Source organism: Haemorhous mexicanus, chromosome 1, assembly GCF_027477595.1.
Source record: "Haemorhous mexicanus isolate bHaeMex1 chromosome 1, bHaeMex1.pri, whole genome shotgun sequence".
NCBI lineage: Eukaryota > Metazoa > Chordata > Aves > Passeriformes > Fringillidae > Haemorhous > Haemorhous mexicanus.
The window spans coordinates 105,362,051-105,384,347 of NC_082341.1; the positions used below are offsets into that span (position 1 = coordinate 105,362,051).

Genomic DNA, 22,297 nt, shown 5'->3' on the forward strand with positions numbered 1-22,297 from the left:
AAATCCAGACCCTTTCAGTAACCCACTTTGAAGTGCAGCACTGCAACATCTGTCCTGGCACGGCCCCAGCAATGGTCAACCACCACATGTCAACTCTTCCCTCCAAGACAGTCATGAATGGGTGAGACCTCACCACTGAGACAGCAGTGATCATCTTTCCTAAATTCCTGCTCAGAAATACTTCCAGCTGGTTCACTACATCTGAAAAGCCTTCCAAACCAAATAACCAGTCCAAAGCAGATAACCAGCATGGAAAATTTCCAGTCCAATTTCCAGCTCCTACTTGAGAAAGCTACAAACAACTGAAATAGTCTTAATTAACTGAAAACCACTGAAAACTTCAGCTATGGATACTCAGTCTTTTATAATTTGAGCATATTATACCAGTTTTTATTCAACAGCATTTTACTTTTCGCACTTTTTTCCTCCTAAAGATCACTAGAAAGTGTTTTGTGCAGGTTAATATTATAGACACCTTTTATCTAGAAAGTAGTCTCTCAGACTAACTGATACCAGTCCTAAGGGCACAGAAAGTAAAGTACTAAGCATAACCAGAAGACTCAAGTTCTTTTTCCACGCAACCTAGTTATTTTTATTAAAGCACAAAGGTCTTATGCATCGTAACAGCCCAAAGAGTGATCTACAAAAATGTAAGATGAGAAATTCAATTCAAGAGACTAACTTGTTCCTCTTGTTGCACACTTTTACATCTGTTCAAACAAAAGGGAAAGCAACAGTTCAAATCCTCTTTCCTGGTTCATTTCAAATCTTTTGCAGGGGAGAAATAAATGAAATTATGGTTATCCTCCAGAAATAAAAGAATGGAAACTCAAAACCTCCACCTCTTACCATCAGCTTCACAGTCTTGACTACTGCCTTCCTCTCCATAACATCTCCAGATTCAAGACAGATATTTCAAGAAAATACAAGAAAATCTGTTACCTTTCATCATTAAGCATCATTTAATTCATCATTACCTGATGAATTAAACATCCCCAAAGTACCTCCTGCCTCTGCAAATTTATGCAAAATAATTTCCAGGGATTACTCATGTTGCTGCACTAATATGCTTTTGGACTACTTCTCTGGACAATAGTAGTCCTGCAGAAGATTCTTCCATTGCAGGTTCAAAAGAACACACACAAAAAGCAGGTTTATCACATTACATCCAAGCTTTCAATCAGCTCTTCGGCAAACAGGGACACACAGCAAGTGGGGGCTGCCAGTCTGAGACAAATAGTGTCACACCACACCCCAATCACCTCCAGTGTTACATGGCAGATGAATGATGTCTTTCTGAACAAAGGCATTTTGCAATAAAAGGGACTCTCAGAGCTCATCTTTCACAGTTCCAGCAGAATAGTGATGTTTCCAGCATATATGATTTTAAATACAATGTCCATTCTTTCACAAATAGTTAAAAAAAATAGATCTCACTGTTAAATCTTCCTTTAAAACCACAGATGGAACCAGAAAAAGTGAGCTTGTCCAAACTCATTTACACTAACTCCCACTCTGCTCCAAAATGCAGCCCACAGAGGATGTCTATAATGCTGTGTAACAGTTCTTTCTCTCCATTCCAGAAAAATTCTGCAGGTAACCAAAGAGTTTTCCTGGGTTTTTGTGTCTTAACTGAATGTGACATTTACACATGATTTCTGCTACAAATTCTCCATGCTACCTCCTCTAAAGCACCCTATATGCAGAGGAACAACTTAATGCTGAGCCAGAACTGCTGTTCCTCTTCAGAATGAGGATCAGAACTTGAGTTCCATGTTTCGAGACCCTGCTCTGGTAAGAAGCATTATTAGCACAGCAGAAATGCTGAGGAGCGATCTGGCTCTTCTGGGAAAAAAATAGAGATAAAAACCTAATATTCTGTATAATAAAAGTTTGTGCACTGTTCACATTGTTGTCATAATATGTCACATGTTACACTGCAAATAAAGAGTCATCTTTGCAGCAAACTAGCACAAAAAAACACATTTTATCACAGAAAAAAATAGCATCTAAAACAGATACAGATGAAGCCTACTATAAAACTGTTGTGCCATGGTGAATCTGAGCTTCTCATGCTACAGATCTAAAACAAACATATTTGTGTTTGAGGTCAGCTCTCAAACTCAGAAATAAGTTTGAATTTTGTGGGAATTATTATATATTTGGACTTTTGGATTCTTTAGTTATCTATTATTAGGTGGAGCTTAGTTGTCAAGACAACAGTTTCCACTCCTAAAAAATGCTTGAACTATCAGCAAAATGTAACAGTCAATAGGTCACCAGATTGGTCATGTCTGTAGCCAGGAAATAAGAATATCTCCTGAGGGTAAGGCCAGGCAGCCTCCAGAACAATGGCAATCAAACACAAGGAGACTGGATGTTTCTGAATGATCCAACCAGCAGAAACTGAAGGATCCAAGGAGCAATCTACCCCACACAAGATCTACTGCCCTGCTGGGCTTTTGTGCAGTGCATTACTACAATGGCCACTCCAAAGCAGAGCATGGTGTGTGAAACATAGCTGATGAAAGTACATGTTTCAATAGAGAAAAACTGGATTTTACATATCAGAGATATCTTAGGATACAGCAAAAAAACACCCAAAAAACATCATAATGCAATGAAATCCTGTTATCCAAGAATTGACAGTCAAAGGAACACAGCAGTTAGGTACTGAACCCACTGCAGAAATGTGCGAGAGAAAGGAACATGCTCCCAAAACTAGGTCAAGCCTGGTATCAAGAAAGAATGTGATCAGACACTTAATTTTTTTTTTTTTTTTAACTATGAGATGTAAGCATGATAGCAATAAACATATTTCAACGTGAGCCACAACCCAAAATCTGTAACTCAGAATGTTCCTGTATGGCCACAAGTCACCACTGGGAAACCCAACCAATAGGCAGTTTAGCTTTTGTAAAACCAAGTACCTTAGAATCACATCTTTTTTCCTTATACTTTATTTTTTTTTCCCTCACAATAAGAGAAAAAAAAAAAAAAAAAAAAAAAACAACAAACAGACACAGCAGACAACATGATGAAACAATGAACAATGTGACATCCTCCTGTAAGTCCCAGACTGGACTCTTCAGTGTGCGACTGTGTGCACACAGACAAAACAACACAGGTGCAATGTGCTCCCTCTTACTGCTCACCTTCAGGTTTACATGAGCCATAGGCTGAGACAACAGCAGAATTATCTTCCCAAAGCATTTTTTCCACCCAAATTTTTTTTTTTTTCATTCAGCACAGGGGAAAAGGACAGAGGGAAAGGTACTCAAGGACAACTGTGCACAGAATACTCTAAAGGACTGAGAGTCAGCTAGCATTAATCTCTTCACTTTAAAGATGCACGTGACTAATTTTGTTCTTTATATATAATGTATGTCTCCATGCACACACAGCTCCCCTACGCAGTCATCTCCTGCCTTTTATCTCCTCGTCTCTCTAAATAGACACTTGCTTTAACTTAAGAGAAAGCAACTGTACCCTCACCCCAACCTCAGAAGCAATCCTTGCCCTCTGACGGGATGCTTCATAAATACTTGCAGTACTCAGTCAGAACATTTATTTTGCAAGAACAGCTGGGAATAAACTACCTGAAAGTATCAATATTAGCTCCTGTTAACTCAGTTTCCAAGGAACCAGAATAGCTCACAGGCAGGACACCTCAGTGGAGAGGGAAAGGCAAGGAGAGAAAGGAAGAGCAGAACTTCAATATACAAATTACCTCCTCAGTGTGTCATCCTGATGGATATGTGGGGAAGCTGTCTGGCAAATTAGAAAACAGTCCTTTTGGACAACAGGCACTTTTGTCAAAATAGCATTTCCTGGGATGTGAGAGTGTTGTTGCCTCCATACTTAAGTTGGAACAGCTCCTCAGCCCAGTGAAGGCATCAGACACTCCTTCGCCAGATTTAAATCTTCTGAACTTTCGTCTTTAGGCACTATGCATTTATTTTTATTGCACAGGTTATTTTCAACATATGGTAAAGTGACCTCTCTAATTTCTGAACCAATCATGTTTTTGCATTAAACTAGGCTAGTGATAATCTATTCAGAAATGTTTCTTTTCCTTTAGGTTTCTATATTTACTTCCAACCACAGGTTGAAACCTGCACATCATAAGGAAGGTTACAGTCACCTGGGTTGTTGTTTTTCTTAATTATCATTTCATATGAAGACTTACAGGATATATTTTTCTTTTATATTGTTGTTAATGGTCATTGCTTCTTCCAATATCTTTGACGATACACTGTAAATACCATACAAAAATTCAGCATTTCAGCTTTTGACATTGCATTGTTTTTGATACCTAACCATAAAACAAGGTTCTTCGATTGCTCAGTGCATACCAATTCCTAAGTGTGAGCAGTAAACAATATTGTCATGTGACACATCCCTGTGGTCCTGGTTTTAGAAGAGATTTTTTCCTTCTGAAAAGTTAATCATCTTGTTTTGTATCTGGCACAACATATAAGAAAATCAACAAGGTCTGTGAACACTGCTAAAATTACACTGCTAACATTTCCCTTTCAAATAGCCACATTCAAAAGATTACTTATATGCTGGGATCCTTCTACTAACCTTGAGTAAAAGCAGATTTTTTTTTTTCTTACACACACCTCAAATCCTAAAGTACCGAGATGAGCATTCCTAAAGCTTTGTACAGCACAAATCTCGATGTGTTCAATAGCTCTCCTCACATCAAGAGGACCTATATTTGCACAGACACAATATGCAGTCACTTAAAACATAAGGACATTTTCCCCCTCACAGACACGAACAGAAGTTCAAATTTGAATATATCCCACACTTTCAGTTACAAACACAGACTTGGGTATAAAAGGAGAATCCGTATTGAGAGTAGTCAACACGTTTTCTTGGTTATAATCTCACTTGAGAGCCGTTCTCTTGCCAATGAACACAGCCAGCCATCAATATCAGCACAGGGCTCCTGCAGAGTTTGTACCAGTAAATTTGCTTCCTTGAAAATCATATCTGGGAAGTACTTAATTTAACCTCAGTCATCTGGTGAGCTAGAGAGAACTGGGAAGGGAGGAAAATCATGTTTTATAAAAAATTAAAATAAAATACGTAAAAAGTACTGATCAGGGAAAACACTTTACTGTGTATTTGTTAATAATCACATTTCCATCTCTTCTACTCTCCCTGTTTTCTTGACAACTGTTAACCTGGAGTTAGGAATAGGAAGAGGCCACTGGAGAGTTTTTTGGTCTCTTTTTTAATGCAGAATTCACACCACAGAACCAAACCATTCTCTTGCAATGAAATAAGCAATGCCTGTTAACAATTTATGTCTGACCCCTTCTGCAATTTTTAATGAAAATAGGAGCAAAGTTGGTGGCAAACAAATGGCTAAGTAAGCCACTTTTCTGCCATCATGGCAAAATTTCTTGCAGTAGGAGGATGACAAAAAACCTCCATCCCATACAAAGCCCATAAATTACCCACTCAAGAAGGCTATTTAAATATTCACAAAGTCAAATTCAGATCTGTACTCAGGAAATTCTTACTAAACTAAGATTGCCAAAGTTTGTAGAAATGGATTGAGAAATAGTCTGAATAACAATGACAAGAAGATCTAGAAGCCATCTTGGTGGGTCTGGATGACAGATGATAGTCAAGACCAGCATGCTGGATTTGGCTGGGGTAGAGTTAATCTTCTTCACGGTGGCTGCTATGGGGCTGTGTTTTTGATTTGTGTTGGACACAGGGTTGATAATACAGAGATGTTTTTGTTATTGCTGAGCAGGGCTTACACAGAGCCAAGGCCTTTTGTCCTGCCAGGCTGGTGAGAAAACTGGGGTGCTTGGGAGGCTGGGAGGAGACACAGCTGGGACTGGTGACCCATACTCACCAAAAGGATATTCCAGCCCATATTCCACGCTCAATATAGAAAGTGGGGGGAAAAGGGGGAAGGAGAGGACATTTGCAGTGATGGTGTTGGTTTACCCCAGTCACCAGTGCACGTGAGGGGGTCCTGCTGTGCTAGAGGTGGCTGAGCACCTGCCTGCCCATGGGAAGGAGTGGAATCATTCTGGATTTTGCTTTGCTTGTATGGACAGCTTTCATTTTCCCTATTGAACTGTCTTGATCTCAACCCACGAGTTCTTCAGCTTTTACCCTTCTCATTCTCTCCCCAGTCCCACAGGTGGGGGAGTGAGTGAGGGGCTTTTTGGGGTTAAACCATGACCACCAGCCAGCTTAATTAAATAATAAGGGACAGGAAATTGAGTCTTATTCCTTCCCCAAACTTTTGACGTAGCATGAATCTAACAGCCGCTCATGCAAAAAGAAGAGCAGCAAGTAATTTTTTTGGTAAAATTATTAGAAGCCTTTGCAATATATACTTCAGGTTGGGTTGTTTGTTGGGGTTTTTTTAAGTCCTTGCCACAGTTCATAGTGGATTTTAAATATTCATGAACTTTCACTTCAACTTTTTTACATGCTAATTAACATGATTATATGCATCATAAGCATATTTGGGTCTTTCATTATCCATATTTCTCTACCCCACTTTATCAGTAATTTTCAATTATATGGGATATTGTATTTGTACCATTTACCTTTTACAGTCTCTCTAAAAAAATGGAAAACATGAATAAAACACATAACTTATTTATTTAATGTTAACAGACAAAATTATGTTTTCAGGCAGGTATCATCATGAATAATTGCTCAACAATTATTCTTAATTACAAAAAATGCAAAAAAATATTTAATGGCCAGCTCTTTGCAGGACTGTTTGACACTACAAAGGGAATACAGAGTTCACAGCATAGCTATAAAACCAGTACAGAGAAGACTGCACAAGGGTAATCATTCTCCTTTAATCAAACTCTGATCTGATGGTTTTACATTCTGACATAGTTTTGGTGAACACAGACATAGTTAATTAAAACATGACTTGTTTATCCAGCAGCACATAAGGTTTTGACTGTAAAAGTGATGTTCACAAAACAAATGCACCCTGTAGTATGTAATTTGCTTTGATATGAAAAACCTTGAACAAAAAAATTATACTGTGCCAGCAATCAGACAGCTAAAATGAAATGTAAAAGGTGGCTAATTGCTTCAGCAATAAATAGCAAGTACTTAAAAATAAAGTCAGTGTTTTGGTATCATCTACCAGGTCTAGTAGGTCAGACTTTGATGTGATAACTCACTCCTGAAGTTAGACATTGTGTCCATCCTTAATTGTGTGTTCAAGGTTTAGCCCCTGCTGATCCAAGCTGAAATGAGCCTGCTGGATTTGACAGCATTCAGGCCATTTGTCACATGCTCAAGCTCACCAAAGAAACTTTCCAGGCAAAAGTCAAAGTCAGTCTTTCCCATTTATTTCCTGAGTGGTTTTTTTTTTTATATTTTTAATTTAAGTAGCATAAAATCTGTACCACAAAACAGTGCCAAACAGAAACCACTCGGCATTAGGACTTTCAGATATCTATGTAGATCCCTTTTTTTTTCCTTTATTCTGAGTATCCAAATAAAAAGACAGGACTTAAAATTCTACCACTGTGAGATCCAAGCAACAGGCATTCCAGAAATTATTCCAGAAAGATGTACCACCAATCTACAGTCCCTTTTTTATCATTATGTGCTAAAACACTACCTTAGTACACATAAACTAAATTGGATAAGACAGTCCAATTTTATGTTAATTACTTCCATAGCTGTCAAGCACATAATCTTCTTTTGCAACACAGCACTTCTGTGTCACTGGACAAGAATATTTAACAACAAGGAAAACATATTCATCCACATGTATGAAGTGCTGGAAGAAGGAAAACACTTGGCTAATGGGACAAAGACCTGACACAGCCAGTGCGACGCCCTTCAGAAGTAAAACCTCATTTGGTTTTCTGTCAGTCTCTATTCTAAGTGAAAAGAAACACAGAGTGGGTTCAAAATGATTTTGTACAAATCTCCTTCCATTAAGCTACACAGGATTAGCAGCAGGTAAACAGAACTGGGAAATCAGCAGCAGGAGATACAAAAAAAAAAAAAATAGTCAAGGTCTTGCACATGGAAGTATCTCCACATGTAAGAAATTAAGAAAAGAAGATTAATATTTCTGGCTATAGAGTCAGACAAAACATATCCAACACACAAGATAAATCAGGAAGATACCCCATCATTTCTATACATTAATATACTCCCTTACATGGTAAAACAAATACAAAGAGGAGTGAAGCAATGAAACAAAATGAAGCTTCAAATCAATTGAGTTTTAGTAATATCCCTAATCAAATTCCAGATTTGCAGTGGAAATGCAAAGAAAGTTAAAGCACTTTAAAAAATTCACACCCAAAACAAATAAATGTAACTAAGATAAAGAAGTTCTTCCCAAACAAGAAGTTAGCAGTTCTTGTCAGAAATACTCCTGTAGATCTGTCTTCCATCAGAAAATCCAATGCATCAAAACAGAAATACTTCCCTTTGATGACAACAATAATAAAATAAAAACTAAAGTAGGCACTTTTAAAGGCAGAAATTGATAAAACTTCATAGCTTTATGACTTCTAATTATTTTTTAAATTTTATTATGCATGGTATCATACAAGACTAAAGAATGCATCAATCCAATGCAAATGTAATTTTTGTGGAACACTACAAAAATGCTTTTTTCATTCTGTTTTAATCAAGTTTTGATCCTGTAAGCTTTACAGCAAGATGTAAATTCCCCTTTTCTCCAGAAGTTTAATCAAGTTACTCCAACCAATCAGAGTTAACTGAGAGGACTTCTATGTTTTCATAAGGTGATATGGAAAAGACATTTTTATCTTATTTTATTTAACAACAGATAGTAGCCCTGTGACAAAAGGAATACAAATAAGTCTATGTAAGCTCATATCAGTGTTGTCAGCTGTTTCCCTTCTCAGAAGGGAAACTACAACATTATTTAATTATTTAGAACATCTCAAGGAAATAAAAGTGTTACTTACTTTAAACACATGCAACAGTTTTCAGATACTCTTAACATGGTCACTCCCTCCCATCTACAGCAGGAGTTGTGTCAATTTGGCTGTTTTTGGCACTTACTTAGCATCTTTAGAAGTAAGATACTCTTTTCTCACACTTTTTTTTTCTTCCACTTGACATTTTCTGCACTTCTGCCTAAACAGCAGCAGTTCAAAACATATGAGAAAACACTGAGTTTTGAAAAATTAAGATCTAAATAACAATTTCTAGATTCAAAAGTATTTCCTCAGAAAAGCCTTAGTCCTGTTACTGCAGACTGGACTAGAACTCTAGAAGGTTCCTCCTGACCTGAATTATTCTACAATTCTCTTTGTAGCATCAGAGGATGAAGCAAAAGTGAGTACAGTTCACCCCTTCCATCTCTACACTCCTCCATGGAATTGTCCTGATTTCACTTTCACCTACTTTTTCAGCTTAGAACTGCTAATATGCTTACACACACACCAAAAAGAGGCCTCTAGTGTGCAAGAAAGCACATATTTTTCTGTGCCTTACTTATGATCTGTTTCTCACCTGTATTACAGACTGGCATTGACTACTGATTATTTTTTCCTTGAAGTTCAAAGTTCACTAAGTACTTCTACCCGTGTCTGCTACTTTAAACAACATCTATCAGGTAAAATTCACCAACCTCAGTAGACAGCCCCATGTTGGCTTCAATCCATTGAATCCACTGAAATCCATGTGAAGCTGCATGAAAACTCCCTTGCAAGACATGGATGAAGATTTGCTGGATCCAATTGTACAGTGGTCTGAATATTCATCTGTATTTTTCCATATTAAATTCACTAGATTGCCTCAACATAGATTATTATAATTGCCATTAACACAAAACATTCTTTTCATTTAAATTTGCATTTCCCCTGTTGTTTTGTCCCCTTCTCAACTTAAGTCTGACTCACAGACAGATTAGAAATTAGATCAAGCTAGAATTTGCAACAAGAGTGACTTGGCCTCTTTGGACTACAAAAAAGACCAAAACAGTGGGATAGAGTGACTGCAAAGTTAAGGAACCAATGACAGTCAGTTCCAATTTCACCTCAGTATGAATGTGGAGTTTCTGAAGTTTACAGAGCTGGTCTTCCCACAGTATATTTCCTGCACAATTCCTGGAGCTCTGGCTTTCTGCAGGGCCATCTGAGATTACAAATATGTAGAACATGTATGTGGAAGACTTAGTGCCCAACAAGCATTTCCACGCAAGTCACCGAGTGCAACAAACAATCACCCGGTTCATTCCATGCAGACGGGTAAAATGTTGACTGTGACAATTCCAGCACTGCCCACAGCAGGAGGAAATCCTCCCACAGCCCCGTGTGCTAAAATAACCCCCTAAAGCAGCAGCAGCATGATTGGATTTCCCCGTGCAGCTCAGGTCACCCGAGCCCTGTGTCTGGTCCAGGATTCCCTTGGTCCCCAGCCCTGCCGGGGCTGCCCGCTCCGGGAGGCTGGAGCCGCCTCCCAGCAACACACCCACTCGGAGTTTGGGACTGCAGCATCCCCAGGCAGATCAACAGATCAAACCCACCGAGCCAAAGGCTTCCTGACGTTCTCCAGAGCAGGCAGGCTTTTCTCTTCCACAGCTGGGAGGTTTTGGTATTAATTTGAGCAGGGAGGAAAGCTGGATTGTGCTCTGCAGAAACATCGAGTCAAATAAATACGTCATTAAGCTAACTAGCTACAGGATTGTCTAGCAGATGGATGACATCTTGGTTGCTAGTGGAACACTTTTCTATAGCCTTGTTTGAGGCAGACACATATGGCTCTCCCAAGCATTGATGCAAGCTCCCAGATGGACTAGATCATTGCTGACACCTTATTATAAATCCTAGAGATGAAAGAAGGGAGCACAATTTTTGAATCACAACACAGGACTCTAAAATATTCAGGCTTCCTAAAAATCAAATTTACAACAGAATATCTTAACTTCGTTATGTTGAAAGAAGCTATTTCTAACCAGGAACAGAAAATAGGGCAAAATGCTGCATCAAGAAAGACTAGAAGAGCCTTGAGGGAGCTTAAAAGACCAGAAGATCCTTCATGTAAATGTATATCATAGCTACATATATGCAGTTACAAATATTACAGTTCTAAGGATGCAAAAAATTATCTGCTGTGCAGCTGTTACTGACACCAAAGAGCTTCCATCTGGAATTTCTTGATTGGGGTGGAAGGGGAAAGAAAGAAGAGGAAGTCACTTAGACATTACCGATGCATCTCTGAAATGTCTGTACCCTAAAGGACTACCAAGGGGAAAAAAAGGAGTGAGAGATGTCTAGATGGCCACAGGAGCAACAGGAGAGCTACCAGAATTATGTGGGAGATTGGGAGATAACAGAACCAGCTGCACACAGCATTTGGCTTTTTGTAGGGGTCAGGGATACCTGAGAACATCTCAAGTACACAAGGGTACTACAATACATTTTACACATCAAGGTCAGAGGCAGGAAAAAATATTCTTTTGACACTTTTACTTTCTGTGAAAAGAGACAATCCTTAGCATCCATAAGAATCTGATTATTCAACTTACCCAAACAGGAGACTCAAAGTGTGGGGAGGATGACTTGCTACAGATTTTCTCTCTCATGTCTGCTATACTATGTACGCTAAGAAAGTTACATCTTGAGAATGTTATAACTCTGTGATGAAACTTTTCCATTTCAAAAGCAAATCAACTTTTTGACTCTGGGAATAGGTCAACAACTCTGTACAATCATAAGAGATTCTTAAGGTGCTAAAATTTATCTGCCTCTACTGCAGTGGCCATAATCTTACTAAGCATGCAAACATCTTGGAAAAATGAGCTAAATGTGGGACAGCTAATATAGCACAACAGTGCCTCTTATTTTTTCAGACACACAACTGTAGTTTTAGTATCTCCAACCATTAAAGAATTCCAATGTATTGAATTCAGAGTGGCTCCCAAGTTTTCCTTCAGAGCTTTTAGTGTGACTGTTATCTTCTTGACCAACTGAAAGTTCAGAAGATTTTTTTTTTTAAGGGGGAATACAACAATGCTTGAATTGCTTCATAAAATATAATATTTAATTAAAAAAAAAAAAAAGGAGAGAGAGAGAGACTCAAGAGAAATATCCAGCTATACACACTGCATCTGCAACTACTTCAACTGGACAGTTCCTCTTCTCTGTAGCACAGCTCCTTCTGAGAGGCAAGTTCAGCTCCCTTCTTTCTCAGGTCTCTGAAGAATATATGCTTCACTGATCATTTTAATATTTTGGAATACAGAAGCTTCAGGATAATCTTTCCTGCATGTAAAGTCTTCCTATGCAAAACAGAGGAAACTTCAACTTGCAAACCTCTGTGGTAAAGGCTGACATGAAAAGGGGGAAACTAAAGACTTTAGGCAACAGAGGTTTGGGTTCTCCGGAGGTGCTCTATCAGATGAACTTCATATTGAAAAGAAAGGGGAAGAGAGATATTAATTGGCATCCACAAAAGCATGATAAAACACAGCTCTAACTAGAACCAGACAGTTTCTGGGCTCTCAAAGCAGACAAACCCCATAAAACTCCAAATTTCCCACCAGCTGAAGGCTTCAGTTTTAAAACTGTCAAATAGAATTTTTTTTTTCTTAGTTTTAACGTTTAAAAGATTGACAGCTTCAAAAGAAAGATACAGAGGATTACTGCAGGTCCCCAAATATGAGGCGAGTCCATGAGGGATTTCTTCATCCCCTGACTTTGCAGCAGACTTCTCTTGCAGGCTGTCCAATGAAACCACAGGTTCCTAGAAACACAGCACCCCTGGTCACAAGGTAGGATCCTTGGCAGTTTATCTCTTTGACAAGGACCATGAAAACACCAGGCCTCTGGCCAAAACAAGTTCACCAGGTATCAGAGAGAGGTTGTGTCTTATTTTGATTTGGGTCAAAGTCTGTCAGGTCTAAAATATTTGGAATGAAACTTAGCAATTTCAATGAACTGCCATTTTCTGTGTAAATTACATCCACTTGAAAGTTTGTAACCAGGCCCATTTAAGATATCTCTAAATGGTAGCAGCATCATGGAAACTGATCAGTAACAAGCACCATGGAGAAAAGTTGAGATAAATGAAGTATAGCATAAAACTGAAGTTACAGCACGGTAAACATCTATGTCAAGAGCCTCTCAGTCATACACAGATCAGTGTAATTTAGCTTACATTCTGAATTATGATCTCCATCAGATGAGAATATTAAATGACCTTTGATTGATTCAAGTTAAATATATCAGGCTGTTATGCATTCAACAGAACCTTCACACACAAGTTTAACATACTCTAACATACACATCCTGACTCAACACTTCAAGTGATTTGCTCTGGTGTCTCCATGTAGACACGATTAAAGGCTTTCATCTCCAATTGTTAACAATACCCAGGGGAGAACAGGGAATGGGAAAAGGCAGAGTCTGTTACTGGTTGCATATTCAACTGAAGAGAGAACTCAACATTTCAAAAGACACTTCCAGAATACCTTGCACACCTAACTCCCACTCTGCAATCTAAAGACATCCTCTTATTCCTCTCCATACTTCTTTTAAATCCTTTTGCTTTGCTCTGCTTTTAGGTAATTTCAAACAAAATTATGAATCATTAATCAAATGCTTTTTTAACTCATTACTGTGCATTATCAGCACTAATACATTAGCTCTGTCATATTTCTTTCTTGAGTTTTACCTATTTGCCCAGCCACTCCCTATGAGAAAAAGGAGACCAAGCTACATAGGTTGCTGGAGCTTTCTGCTGTAGAAACTTTACATTATTCCAGCTGTTTTCTTCAAAAGGCTGTAAAGATCATTAGAACAGAACACTGACTTTCACCTACAGCTGCAAGTTAGAATCATTATCTCTGTAGCCACTGCAGGTGACTTCTTCTTGCAACTGAAGAAAGATTTGTCTCTCTAATCCTTGGTAAATGAATCCCTACACTAAAAAGTTAGACCACTGTTGTTACCAATCTAATAAGGCACCGTAAGAATATAAATATTTGTAAAATGCTTTGAGGAGAAAGTTTTGCCATAAGGTGCTAAGTAGAACAGGTCAGATAAAGCACACATTTGACAAACACTGGCAGTATTTCTGTTCATCAACAGATGGTTGCTTTTTAAAAAAAAAATATTATTATAAGCTATGTGAAAGTAGCCACCAAACAGTACCTGTACTCAACATTATCCAAGCTGCTTTAATTGGACAGATGGATCACATGCTAGAGGCTTCCCAATTAAATAAGGATAACTCATACTTTAAGATATTCTAAGTGAAAATAGGTTACTTGCAACAAGCTAACCTCAAATGTGCTGTTTCTAAAAGCCTGCTAGAAAGGTTATTACAACAGCAAGAGGAACGTGAGAGGGTCACAAACCCAAAAACATCTGTGTTGGAAGTATCCACAGAGCTCTCTTCTACCTCACTCGCTTCTAATACTTATATAAGTTTGATGAGGAATTATAGTCAACACAAACCTTTTGTAAAACAAGTTAACTGCACTGGTCAACAGATGCCATTAGTCAGCCCAAGTCTAACTTTTATATGACCAGGTACAATCTAATTTAGGAGTACTGAATTTCTACAAACACTCAATTTAATTTTGCTTAGCACTAGTTAAGGAAAACCTACAAAACCAGTCATCCATTGAGGGGAAACTGTAAGGGAAGAACACACACCAACAAGGTATCTCACCAAAGGCACCAGCTCCACAGCTATGGAGATTAAGTTGGGTTATTTATAAGAGTTCCTTACATTTTCTCTCCCATATCTTCTGCTGTGCTCCTCAACTCTGACCCATGGGGCAGAAGCCAGAGAACTCACTTATGTCTTTTGAAAATCCCAAGAAATCAAAGCAGACATCCAGCTGACATTCTGTATAGTACAGGCCCAAATAGGCTCTATGGATTAGCATCACTTCACTCAGTCACCAAGGGTTGAGCAGAAACAGAAAGTGAAGCAACACCATTTACACCCAACAGTTTAATAAATACTGTTACATCTAGGCAATTACATATACTAAGTACATCCCAACTAGATACAGGACAAACAGAATGATATTTATTCTTGCTTCATGTGTCATTAACACCTAATGGAATGTTCAGAGGTGTTTACAAGTCCAAAGTAATAATGGATCACTTTTAATTAATGCACAGGAAAAATTTCAAGAAAGTCTCAGTGGAAGAAGGCAGCTGTTAAAGAGATTGCTTCATATCTCAGTCACAGACTGCCCCCTCCTTTCTCTCTATAAAACGGAGAACAAGCAGGTTACAGGTGCGAGAAACCAAAATAATAGGCTCAGCCACACAACACCAAGAGGTAATTAAGGAAGTGTCACACATTTTCTCTCCTATAATTCACTGAAAAGTTGAAGAGTGGAACTTGTGTTTAAAAAGCAGAGTACTGTACTGTTGGAAGATGCTTCAAGCACTGGCGCTGAAACTGAAGACAAAACACAGTACCCTTATAATGGCATATGCTAGATAGTATGAGTCAACGCTCAACACTTAATTTAGAACTCCAAGTACATTTTAGAGTTTATCCAGAAGAAAACACTATTTTCCAGTCTCTTCTCAATATGAGAGAGATTCTAGATCTTGTTTTATTAAGCATTAACATTTGTTTTAACAGAAACCCTAAGAGAATTCTGTACTGTCCTCTTAAATCACGACTTAAATACACTCAGTGGGTCCAAGGTTATGACAGAATCATTCAGACCTCAAGGTATTTCTCATACAAACATGCAAAAAAAGCTCATCTTCCCAAAGGTCAGTACATCTTTTACAATTTCAGAACATAAAATCTAAGTGAAATACTGAGTTTAAAAATAATTGAAATCTCCCAACTCATCTTTTACAGGCAATACAAATTCACTAACATGACTACATTTTTTTAGAAGCAGATTTATTACCAATTTTTAACAAAAAGGGTACCAGGGTGGTTAGCATGGAAGAATTCAAGAACACCAGCAGATGGAAAGACAAGGACATTCCAAGAGACACTTCATCAACCTGCTCCACTCTCATGTACTGCATTTCAGTGCTGTATTTTTCTAGGCAGTACTGTCCTGCCTTTTAGAAGGGCAATCCTAATCCTAAACACATGCTAGATTAAAAACACTGGTACAATGTCCAACACTTTTTGTTTTCCCTGTCCTACAGACAGCCAGGTTAGGGTTAGCCAGTAATGCCTACCAACCAAAGGTCTATTTATAAATTTGTCTATAGAGGACAAATGCTTTTCTGGGTAGGTAAGGGAGAGACTAAAGCCTGAGAAAAAATGCTGAAAATTTTCACACTTTAAATGTCTGAAATATTGTTCAGTTCAGAATATAACTAAGTTTGCTCAGCCAGCCTTTAAGACTAAATATCTGATTCAACACAAACCAATATTTTCTGGCTTTAATGGCACTCTTATGGAAAAATACCTCATCTGGGTGAATGACTGATTCTTTTAACAGTTCTCTAGCCACCAGAGAATCCATTACACCTGCAATTCCACCTAACATGCAGCAAATCCTAAGCTCAGCAGAATCAGGCAGAGCCCCCAGCACAGGTTTACACGGAGCAGAGGTGTCCCAGCAGCAGTAATTTATCTATCCCTGCCATGTAACTTTAACAGCTTTTCTGTGTGCATGCTGGCAATCACTGAATTCCACTGTGCCCCAAATTGTCTAACATTATCAAATGCTTTTCAGTTTTAGCAGATAGTAAAACATAAAATCACTATCGTATCCATCCCCTTTTGGTGCTCTCCTCAAAAAACTAAACCTCCTAACTCATAAACTGCTCTCCTAACAAAACTGTACTTCTATGAGAACACAGCTCTCCCAGTCTGAAGGATCCAGACTTCTGCTCCCAGCAAGTTTTCAAAATCCTGCAGTAAGGACTTCTGATCAGTTTCTCTGCAAAAGCAGACATTAAAAATAAATTATGGGTGTGTATGTGTCGCCTTCCCAGCCCTTTCCCCACCGCATGCACTTCCACCCCCAGCTCCTTTGCTGGTTTTCATGCAGATTTGTGCCAGACATTCTGCATCCTCATTAAGTGGTGTCTGGCAACCTGCCTAAGCTTTAGTGGGTTCTGGGAATGCCAATATATTAACCAGAGGACTTTTTGCATACCCTGGAGGGATTTTTTTCTAGAAAAGTCAACCACTTGGCACTAAGAAAACTTACTTCAAATCTAGGAAAGCTCTCCATTGGCAAGAAGAAGAAAAAAATGCATTTACATTCCTCTTAATTTCTGTCTCCTACCTGAAAGAAGTTTGATGTAGAGCAAGATCATTCAAACACAGTTTAAAAGGTCAGTGTGTTCTCTGTAGTAGGATTTTAGAAAAAAGAACAACAGATACGAGCAACTCGGACACAGCACAACATCACGAAAATTACTCCTTTTCAGTCCCTTGTCTCTTGTGAGCAAAATAATCTTAATCAGGAAGATTATATTTACCAATTATTATGCTGAGTGATAATGAATGGTGATATTGGTGCTTGAAAATTTCCACTGCTTAACTAAACAATAAGAAAAAGCATTTACTAAAATGCATCTACATTTAGCATATTGCATATATGCTAAATCAAAGCACACACTACAGAAATCCATATATTAAATAAATACAGATGATGAATACCAACACATTCTGCCAGCACGAAATACAGGACACACTGTAATGTCATGCTCTTATTCACCTGCAAGCATTCTTTCTACTGCTGTCCCCTTAGAGTTACGATTATTCAACTGACAGTCTCAGAACTAAGCAAATAAAACTCTCAAAGAGGAAAAAAACCCCACATTTCTTTTTCAAATATGAGGTTCAAAAGAACACAATGGAATAAAAGAAAGGCCCATGGCTTTCCTTCCCTTGAATATCCTGCCCGTACAGAACATAGACAAATTTAAAGTACACTGGACAAATGTGTCATTTCAAGATCATTGCTTCAGGCTTGTGTACCCAGAGAATCCAATTCATTTCAGTAAGTTGGTCAAGTAATCTGCTACCATACAGATATCACTACCCATTATTATTGTAAATTTCTTCAAACTGACATCTACTTCGAACTCATCATCTTTCTTTGTGCAAAAAATTGCCAACTGACATCAGCTCCAAAACACCACGGTCCCTTTATAATGGCCAATTAGAACCAGAGATTCAGCAAGAATCAATTAAAATCAATTCCATTTAAGTGTTTTAGTGTACTAAGATTATGTTTGGTGTGAAAGAAATTTTTAGCTATCTAGGCTGCCTTTGCTTAGATATCAACCTTCTAGGCAAGACAGCTATTCTTAAAAATAGCTGTCAACTGAGAAAAGAAAATGTATATGCATGAATCATTTCACTACAGGGTTGGATTCCCAGCAACTGATGCACCACTGTTCTGGCACCAGCGCCTTTAACGAGCAGCTGATACTAGATTGGTGCCATTGAAGAATTTCACGGTTACCACAGAACCAATCTGCAGAAAAATTCATCTCCAAACTCCTAGAAGTATTTGCATTCCGTAACTGGCAATGCACTTGCAGGGAGCTGTTTTGAACCATGAAAAACCAGACAGGGAAAAAAAAAAAAACACAACACTTTTCCAAGACCACTCACAAGTTAAATGCAATAACCTTGACTCCTGATGCAAGAGTTGTTGGACAGGCAGGCACTTTTTAACACTTCATTTCTCTTAGAGACTGTGCTAAGTTAAAATACTTTTAAGGTATTTCTCTATTATTTCAATAATGATTTACTTCTTTCTGGCACATCATATCCACATTTGGAAAGTATTCCAAATTATTTCAGATAGTGTCATTGACATAAAACTAGTTTCTGGTGGAAGGGCAGCACTAGACAGGGTACTGCAGGGCAGCTGAAAAAGAAGTAAATTTTGGTTAAGATAATCAGAGAGAAAACTTTCAATCCTCTCTTCCCCACAATTCCCTCTTGCAAAAATGCTCTGTCAGTGCAGGGAAAACCAACAATTCCTCATTTCAAGTCTCAGTTTAATGTTCTGTGCTAAGAAAACACCATTTTATCTACTTAAAAATAACAAAAGGTGAGGTTAGTTCTAAATTCCTAGGTTAAGCTACTGCCCAATGGCTATAATCTTAGCACATTTACTACAGCTGTGCCTCAACCTTGACTCTCAACTTCCTTCTACTTCCAGAAGTTTTCTTCTTACAAGTCTAAGGTCCTGAAGACTAAAAACTGCATCAGCCAAACAGTGCCTAGTGCCTGTAATGTTTTAGTTAACCAAAACCGATGATCTGAAATATTGTGTCTCACACTGTTAACTCATTCTGTGTTACACACTGATTGCCATTTGGGCCCACTCTGGCATCTGAATTTACTGGAGAATATTAATATGCCTTACATGTATGCAACAACGATCTTCACATACCTGAATTGGAACTAACTGTGCTGGTATAAACACTGATTATACAAAAAGATGTGTTTCTACTTCTGTACCTAACTGTAGAGAGTTGACACATTCCAACTGGAGTTCTCCTCATGCTGGTCACTTTGTGTGTCACAGTAACTTAATACCTGGTGTTAAAACTCCAGTACAGATATAGATGTTCAGATTATCATCTCTATCTCAGCTAATATGGACAAGGGGATGATAATTAGGCTGCTTCCCACCAGTGCACTGGTTTTCCACCAAAACTTCCCCTTCTATTTACAGCCACTAAGCCATAATATTTATACATTCATTAGTGGAATCAAATATGTGTGCACCATGCACAGTAATTTAATTCTGCTCAAGGATGCATCGTATGTTAGAGAGCTCTGGATCATTGCAAAGAATAGGTTTCCCAAAACATCTTCCTAGCAATGAAACTGAAGTCCTGTCTAACCAACATACCCAGGTGTTGAAGGACCAGTAAGAACACTGCCCCTGCTTAGGCAGCATTTATGTCCTTACCTCATCTATGACTACTGGTAAGAAAGTCCCTTGGGCTTTCTTACTGGCAAAAACTCTCTCCCCCTTTTGGCCAGCTTCAGATTTATGATGCTGGAGACACTTCATTCTTCATGCTACGTGATGCACCTTTCCAGTCCACAAATATTTTAATGCAGGATGTTTTCGGTTTGGAAGCAAAGACAAATCTCTTAAAGGAGCCTTCCATCCTGACCAGAAGATGTCTGTGGTTTTAGATTAACAAACTCTTATAACATCAAACAGTATTTTTAACACCACATAAAATTATTCATCTGATTTTTATTCTCCTGCACAATCACCATTTGCTACTCAGAAAAGGTTCTGAATCCCACTAAAATCTGTACCAGTCTAGGTGTTAAGATCGCCCAAGAAAACAGAAGTTACTTTTCATTTTGCCTGCTTCCTGCTTGTTCTTTACTGAACTTAAACCTACACACAACGGTGTGTTTGCCTCTTCAGCAAGCATCGAACCATAGCCTACGCATAACTACCTACCCACCTACATGATAGGAAACCTGGCACACCATTCAGAAATTTGGGATGCACATATACACTCCAAACAACGCAGGCAGGCATCTGATACAGGCAGGCAAAGCTAGGCTTCTGCTAATAAACTTTTCTCTAAGAAAAAAAGGTACTTCATCAAATATAGGTCACTGGTGCGTGAGCCCGGCAGCCGCACTGCCGCTTTGCCTCCCTGCGAAAGTTGCCCGCCCGGCGCTGGGCGCGCACCGCGGCCGGGCATCCCCGGCAGGGTCACCCCGCGGGGCCGGGCACGTCCCCGGCAGCCGGGCTGTGACACCAGCCCTGACCGAGCGGCGGACGGAGCTGCGGTACTCACTCCGGAGCAGCCGGGGAGGACGTGCCGCGCACTCCGTGCTCCCCAGCGCCCTGCCTGCCGCCGCGGCTCCGCAGCCCCGCTCGCCTCCGCCTCTCCTGCGGCGCCCCGGGGCTCTCCCGTCCGGGCTGCCACTCCGGCTGCTTCCCGGGCCAGCCGGGGAAGGACGGCGGCGGGGCTCTCCGGAGCGCCAGCCGGCCCCCGCTACCAGCGGTACCTGTCACGCTGTCCTCGCAGCGGCCGGCACCCCCACCTGCCCCCAGGTGCCGCGGAGGGACGCGCTCAGCGCGGCCCCGGTGGGGGCCAGGCAGTGCCCCCGCCGAGGCAGGGAGGGTGGGCGAGCGCCGCCGGAGCCCCACGGCAGCCGCCGCCTCGTCCCCCGCACGCTCACAGACCTTCAGCTCGGGCCTCCCGCACTTTCTCCGGCACTTCCTGACGCGGCGCCCCCCGGCCGCCCCCGGCCCCGCCGCCGCGGGCAGCACTCACCTCCCGCCGGCCCCCGCCGCTCGCCCCCGCGCCGCGCCGGCCTCCTCCCCCTGCCTGTCTCCGGCAGCCGCTCTCCCTGCGCTGAGGCTGTGCCTGCCTCCAACTCATCCCCAGCCTCTCCTCCTCCTCCTCCTCCCCCCCGCCCTGCCCGCCCCGCTGGCTGCCGCCTGTCTGCAGCGAGTCTGGCTCCGGCGGGCGGGCGGGCGCGGGGGCCGCCGGCGGGGGGGCGGGCGGAGCGGGGGAGGGGAGGCGGCGCTCCCGCCCGGCCCCGCAGCCCACACTGACACCTGCCGGGTGGATGTGCGCGGCTCCGGCTCCGCGGGACCGGTCCCCGACAGCTCCCGAAATGCCGCCCGTGACTCGCCTTCAAGGAGAGAAACCTAATGAGGTTCAAGAAGGGCAAGTGCAGGGTCTGCGCCTGGGGAGGAACAGCCCCAAGGGCCAGCGCAGGTTGGGGCTTACCTTCTAGAGGGCAGCACTGTGGAGGAGGACCTGAGAGTCGTGGTGGATGACAAGTTGACCATGAGCCAGCAGTGTCCTTGCAGCGAGGAGAGCCAATGGGATCCTGGGGTGCGTCGGGAAAAGTGTGGGCTGCAGGCTGAGGGTGGTGATCCTCCCGCACTGCTTGGCCCTAGTGAGGCCACATCTGCAGTGCTGTGTCCAGTTCTGGGCCCCTCAGTGCAGGAAAGACAAGGAGCTACTGCAGAGGGTCCAGCCGAGGCCACAAAGACTGAGCATCTCTCTTATGAGGAGAGGCTGAGGGAGCTGGGCCTGTTCAGTCTGAAAACTGAGAGGGGGTCTCATTAATAGAGGTAAATACCTCAAATGCAGGTACCAAGAACATGGTGCCAGACTCTTTTCACTGGTGCCCAGCACCAGGACAAGCAGCTGTAGCCAAACCTGAAAAATAAGTTTCACTTCAACATGAGAAAAACTTCCTGACTTGAGGGTGGCAGAATGCTGGAACAGGCTGCCCAGGGAAGTCGTAGAGTCTCCCTCTGGAGACATTCAAACCCCACCTGGACGTGTTCCTGTGTCACCTGCTCTAGGTGACC

General features: G+C 40.8%; 1 protein-coding gene across 1 annotated transcript in view; it reads right to left on the minus strand.

Moving 5' to 3' along the window:
* LDLRAD4 (low density lipoprotein receptor class A domain containing 4) overlaps window positions 1–21,341 on the minus strand; it is a 273,393-nt gene extending 252,052 nt beyond the window's left edge. Inside the window, exon 1 of the mRNA XM_059857624.1 lies at window positions 21,243–21,341. The gene's annotated coding sequence lies outside the window, so the exon portion shown is untranslated. The remainder of the gene's footprint in view (window positions 1–21,242) is intronic.
* Between the last annotated feature and the right edge of the window lie 956 nt (window positions 21,342–22,297).